This window comes from Solanum lycopersicum, chromosome 3, assembly GCF_036512215.1.
Source record: "Solanum lycopersicum chromosome 3, SLM_r2.1".
NCBI classification, from domain to species: domain Eukaryota; kingdom Viridiplantae; phylum Streptophyta; class Magnoliopsida; order Solanales; family Solanaceae; genus Solanum; species Solanum lycopersicum.
This window is the reverse complement of record NC_090802.1, coordinates 11,814,887-11,821,212: the sequence shown is the minus strand read 5'-3', so window position 1 is coordinate 11,821,212 and position 6,326 is coordinate 11,814,887. Positions and strand designations below refer to the sequence as shown.

Below are 6,326 nucleotides of genomic sequence, written 5' to 3'. Positions count from 1 at the left end.
AAAATGTCCTATTAGAAGACAACTTGATGTAAAAAATATCTTTCTACATGGGCATCTATTGGAAGAAGTCTATATAGCGAAACCTCAAGGTTTTGTTGATACCTAGTATCCAAGGCATGTTTGTTCTCTAAATAAAGCACTATATGGTATCAAGCAAGCACCTAAAGCCTGGTTTAACAGGTTCAGCCAGCCTCTTCCTTTTTCACCTTGGGTTCAAATATAGTAGAGCAGAATCATCCTAATTTCTACTTCATTGTAAAAGTGGTACTATCCTGCTCTTTCTATATGTAGATGATATAGTGATTGCAAGAAGCTCTCTTATTCATATTCAAGAAATAATTACTGCACTTGGCAATGAATTTTCAATGAAGGACCATGGTCCTGTTCAATTCTTTCTTGGGATTGAGGTTACTTAGTTTGGAGGAGGTATTTATATAAATCAAATTAAATATGTCACTGAACTCCTCAAGAAAACTGATATGGCCATGTCTAGAGCAGTAAACACACTACGTGCACAAAACGTGGTGTACAGGAAGCTCAAGGAAGTTCTGTAGATGCCTTAGCGCATAGAAGTATTGTGGGTAGTTTGCAATCTTGACACCCAATTTTGACCCTCCACAATTTAATTAATTTTCAAGTTTCTCCAACTTCAAACATTTTGAAGTAATTATTTTGAAAAACCAAAAATACTTTAGAAGTCATTTTCAAGGCGATTTTCCTTTTTCTCCTATAAAATATATCTCTATATGTACTTGAAATATATATAGATTTGTATTTTTTTTATAAAATAATTATTTTTTCTAAGTATTTATAAAATCGTTTTACCAAAAATGAAGTTTTAAATAAATAGACATACTATTTTCCCGTAAAAGTTATAGCAATTTAATTAAGATCTTTTCAAAATAATTATTTTGTGTTGTTAAAGTTAAGAAGGTTGAGTAGTTAATTAAGTTTATAATTCATTTCGTTCCCGTTTTATAAATTTGAATTTGATGGAAATTCTTAATGGACTTCGTTTACTCCAAATTTGGACCATCAGATGACCTTTAACCCAAAGTTTTGGCCCAAATCCTTCAACCCAATTTCAAAAATCTGGACCATTATGCCCTTTTACCCCTCTTTCTCTTCTCCAATCTATCTAGATCCAACGCTATAACAGCAACGACAAACCCAAAAAAGCGAGCTTTAATTCCCTAATTTGCAGGTTCAATTTACTCTTCTCTCCCTCGAATTCGTACGTCTGGGCGTGCCTAACACGAGCTCGAGGATAGCTGGAGGTTTCTAAGACGTTCCTAACAATTTTATCCTTTCAATTTTCCTTTCTTTTTTGCATATTTTCATTCAAAAATGGTACGAATTCATACCTTAACCTTATCTACTAAGGAATTTTGGACGCTTGCATTAGTCCCATATCATTTTCTCCCTCTATTTCGACCTAAAAGTTGTCCTATAAATACCCTTGTTGTTCACTGTTCAGAGAGGGTCTTTTGAAACGACAGAGTACCCCCAAAGGCTTTGGGAAATCTTGGTTCAATAAGTTTAATGTTTTTGGCTGTTGAGTTGAAAGAAGTGGTGGAGTCGTCTTCTCCACTCGTCATTTTAGTTCGCTGCCCAGAAGCAGGTGATCTTTTCATTTATTTCTGCATTTTTTGGTGCTCTTAATTATGTTTGTTTATTGAAATATTGTTTGGTATTAGCTACTTTAGCATAAAAAATTAAATAGGTAGTTTCTTCATTATCTTAAGTGTTGTTTGTGGTTGTTTATTGGAAGTAAAAGTTTTAGCTCTTATTTTCTATTGAAGGTTTTATCTATTGGAAGTAAAACTTGAGCTCTTATCTTCCCAGTGAATCAATTTGTTTAGGGAGTTTCAATCTTGTCATTGCTTATTTACATTATTGTTTCTTGATAGCTAGCTTCTTTTTTTCCAAGTAATATATATAGTGGGCTAGTTTTCTGTTTTCTTAGGAAGAATAATCTTTCTTAAGTTACCTATTTGAAGTTGCCTATTTTATGTTTTCTTCTTGGCTGTTTTCGTATACTTGAAAAAAATGTATAGTGATTTTTTTCTTAGTCGAGTTCATAAATCTATATATGTGCTTCTAGTCATTGTTATTCTAACTCGACTTCGCAATCCATGTATATGGCTGTCAATTTCTTTCTCATTGCCCTCTTTAGACACCTATTTCTCGAGATACAATCCATGCCTCATTTCATATCGAGAAGGTGATCTGAAAATAGCATGTTTAATTACATTGATTCAAAGTTTATATCTCCTGTATAGCGAGAGTTCGTCCTTTTTGCTGAAATGTCGTCTCTGCCTGCCTATTTTGCGAAACTTGTTAGTGTTATTTGTAAGCTAACAGACCGTTGGATCTCAACACCAATTGAGGCCCTGTTTGAATAAGAAATTGCTTGCCTTTAAGTTGTTCTTTAGCACTCTCCAAAGGGTTAGTTTGGGACAGAGTAAAGCTCATATCATAGCTTTTATACACCCTAAATTTATTAGATTACTCTACTTAGATCCTTGTTTAAATTCTCTAAGTTATTTTGGTGCAAAGTTATTTTGTATCTCCCTGCTCTTTCTTGTTTGTCTTTCATATATGCTAAATGAGTTATGGCTTACAAGTTTGATAAAATTGATTTTAAAGTTATTTATCTTTAAACCATGCATTAGTTTGTTTCGAACTCCATTTTGGTTCGATCAACTGTTAGGTTTAAGTAGGAGTATACTTGATAGCTGACGTGTTAGGAAACTTCTGTTTAGTTATTGTCATGTATTTGTTCAGGCTGCTTATCACTGTTGGTTGCTTTTTTTTAAAGATGCAATAGCACATTTTTTCACTGTTCTTAAAGGCTATATGCTGCCAGCCTCTTTCCAGATGTCGCCTCTATTTTGTGTCATTACTTGATGTCATTGTGGTTGATGGTACTGAGGTATAATTAATCAACTTTTTGGTATAAAGGTTTGATGAGTTTTGATGCTTTCACTAGAGCTTTCCTCAATTTGAATGAGCTTTTTTTCTGGGGGGGGGGGGGGTCAAATTGATTATTTAAGATGAGATGATCACTGGTTACATGTTGTTTTATTTGGTATGATCTGAAATGATGAGTTAAGGATCTTATTCATTCAGGAATCATGAGTAGATCCTAGGTCTACTCGAGCTCTAGATGAAGTCGAAATTTAATTCAAATTCTCTTTGGTTTCTCCAAAATCCCTTAGATCCTCACGTCACTCCTTTGAGCTATGGGAACTAAATTGCGTACATTAGACTATTGTTTTGTTACTTATAACCTTTGTATTTCTGTCGCCTTCTCATTTTTGAAGCGGGGATTATTGTTTTGGAATCTTGATTATTGTCTCTTTATTGAATCGTATAGATCAAAGCTGACTAATAAAATATTGTATCTTCTTGTCTATTCTGCATTACAAAGATGTTCAATTTGCAAAATGTAGTTAACCAACTCATGTTAAAGTTATATGATTAGTCAGATTCTTGCAGAATTTTAGTAAATTACTTTGTTGCCTTTATTATCTGAAAAATTCCTCTTGTTTGATTGAATTATATCACTCTTGGTCATTATTGTTAAATTTGACAAGATTTAAAAATAGATTAATGAGAAGATATGGTACTTAGGAGGATAATTTTTTATTGGTAGAAAAGTCAAGATAACACCTTATTGTAGATGAAATTTAGGTAAACAAAGAATTGGTTTCACAAGGTAAATCTTAACATTTTGATATATTGTGATGTCATGGATGACATCAATAGGAAAAATTCACTCCTATAAATAGGCAACTCCTAATTCATTTGTAACACACCTCTCACATGCCTTCTCATCTCCTAAGACATTTGTTCTTATTTCTCCCTTGTAGTATTTCACTTGTACTCTTTTGGAGTGAAATAAATATTGGTTGGTTGTGTCCGAGGAGTAGGCAAAAGAAAATAAAAGTTTGTCGAACCTCGTTAATTCCAGGTGTTCTTTTTATTGTTGTCTGATACGCTCAAATTTACTTCTCAAATAAGAAGTAAAGCGCTCGTATCAAGTAAAGAACTCAACTAATGAGGTTGGAATCGTTCTCACGAGGAAAATAGTCCCGACTTAACTTTATTCTATTATTACTATTATTTAGTCAATTATTTCCCTATAAAACAAAAGACAATAAAGGGGATTTTTATTTCTAAATTAATGAAAATAATTAACTAAATTAAAGTAAACAACTAACAGATTCAAATCTTGGAGCTTAATCAATTAATAAAAGTAACTAGGGCTTAAGTATTCCCCACAGGTTCCTAACTTGATAATTCTAACTATAACAATTCTTTCCTAGTATCTTGCATGTAAAGTGATAAGTTATGTATCTCTAAATCCTTGGTCCGGCATCTAGAAAATTTCACTACGCACCTTGGTCCGGCCATGTGTGTTGCTATACTAACCCTTACCTTTACCTCATATTAAGCATTGTATTCGATATTTGACTAAGTTATTACTTTGTACCAATCGACACTAGCCTATTAGATAGTGTACACTAAATCTATGTTGATAATTTTTTTTCTATTATCTACCTCCTTCGTCCGGCAAGTAGCGTTAAGGTGAGTTCTAACGTTGGTCATCCGTTAAAAAGACTTCTAAATGAAAGAATTATCAATACATGAAAGACATTATTCACCCATGGTTCCCACAACCCTAGTTATGGAGTTTAGTTACTCATGGTCATAATCACACTATTTATATATTTAATATAAGAATTCATGCACTTACTTTAATGAGAAAGAATAAAATCCAGAAATTAACTTGATTAATTAAGAAAAGCACCAACAATCAATTCCAGAAAAAGTGTAACAATTGTTGAAATTAATCCTTTAATACTTGAATAAGAGAACTAAAATTATCCAAAAGTCTAACTATCAAAAAGTCTAAACCCTAAAACGAGGTTTTTCAAACTATTTATAATAAAAACAAAAACCTAATAAAAGAAGGATTCTAATTACTGAAAATCTGTCAAAATGCGTCTGAGTCGACGGGCCTCGTGACGGACCATCGTGGTCACGACAGGCCTTCATGGCCTCCGCCGTCCCATACTTCACAAATTCTTCTGCTGCTTTCTTCATTACCCTCAACTAACAGGTATGAAAAATCGTTCCAAGCACGATGGTCCGTCGAGGGTCTCCGTTCCATAATACTTTAACTTATTGGAATTTGCGTACTAGGACTACTCTATGATCATTACGACGAACCAGCAGGACAGACCATCGTGGCTATGACGGTTCATCATGGACTTCCATAATCCTACACTAGGCCAGACTTCCCCATCTTCCTTCAACAACTTCTCTCCTTACTACGATGTCACCTACGAACCGTCACAGGCTCGACGGACCGTCATAAGCTCCATAGGTGGTCTCTTCTGTATTTCTCGCTCAAAAACTTCCGCGTTCATCTTTGGAAAGATTTCCTGCAAATAAGGAGAAACTTACATAAAAATCAATACAAAAAGGCTTTTGGACACACACTAAACTTAAAGAAAAAACATTAAAAATACCGTGAAACCAAGGTACATCATTGTCTCATTTACTATTTATTAGCTACCTTTAGATACAATAGTTGTGATTCCATCACTCTCTATATATTCGGCTTCCACAATAATTGGTATCAGAGTCGAGGTATTATTTGAGTATGCTTTGTGGTTGCAGCATAGCCAAAACTTCCACATCAGAAAAAGATTTACTTTGGTCACTGCATTGTTAGATAATAAATAATATTTTTAGTAAAATGGGGGACAAGAAAAATGATGAGTCCACATCAAGTGTCAATAATACGTCATCATTGGCATCTTCGCTTATGACGAAAATTTTGTCAAATGCAAAATTTGCAGTTGAAATTTTCAACGAGTTAGGACATTTCGGAATGTGGCAAGGTAAGGTCCTTGATGTTCTTTTTCAACAAGGGCTAGATATTTCCATTGAAGAAAAGAAACCAGATGGTGTAGGAGAAGAAGATTGGAATATTATCAACGTGTTTCTTGCGGTACCATTCGATCTTACCTTACAAGAGAATAAAAGTATCCACGCAAGAAGGAAACATCTGCAAATAAATTATGGAATTCATTGGAGGAAAAATTCTTGAATAAAAATAGTCAAAATAAACTTTACATGAAAAGAAGACTGTGATGCTTCACTTATATTCCTGGTAGCACAATGAATGATCATACCACAAGATTTAATAAGTTGGCGACAGATTTGCGGAATATGGATGTGACTTTTACGGATGGAGATATGGCCTTAATGTTGTTAAGTTCACTTCCTGATGATTTCGAGCATCTTGAAAC

General features: G+C 33.8%; 1 protein-coding gene across 3 annotated transcripts in view; it reads left to right on the top strand.

The window, feature by feature from the left end:
• The first annotated feature begins 932 nt into the window (after positions 1-932).
• Positions 933-6,326, top strand: part of LOC109119815 (uncharacterized) — a 29,165-nt gene continuing 23,771 nt past the window's right edge. For 2 of the 3 annotated variants that reach the window (XR_002027301.3, XM_069294864.1), the window contains exon 1: positions 933-1,621. The gene's annotated coding sequence lies outside the window, so the exon portion shown is untranslated. The remainder of the gene's footprint in view (positions 1,622-6,326) is intronic. The other variant, XM_069294865.1, reaches the window with a different exon arrangement.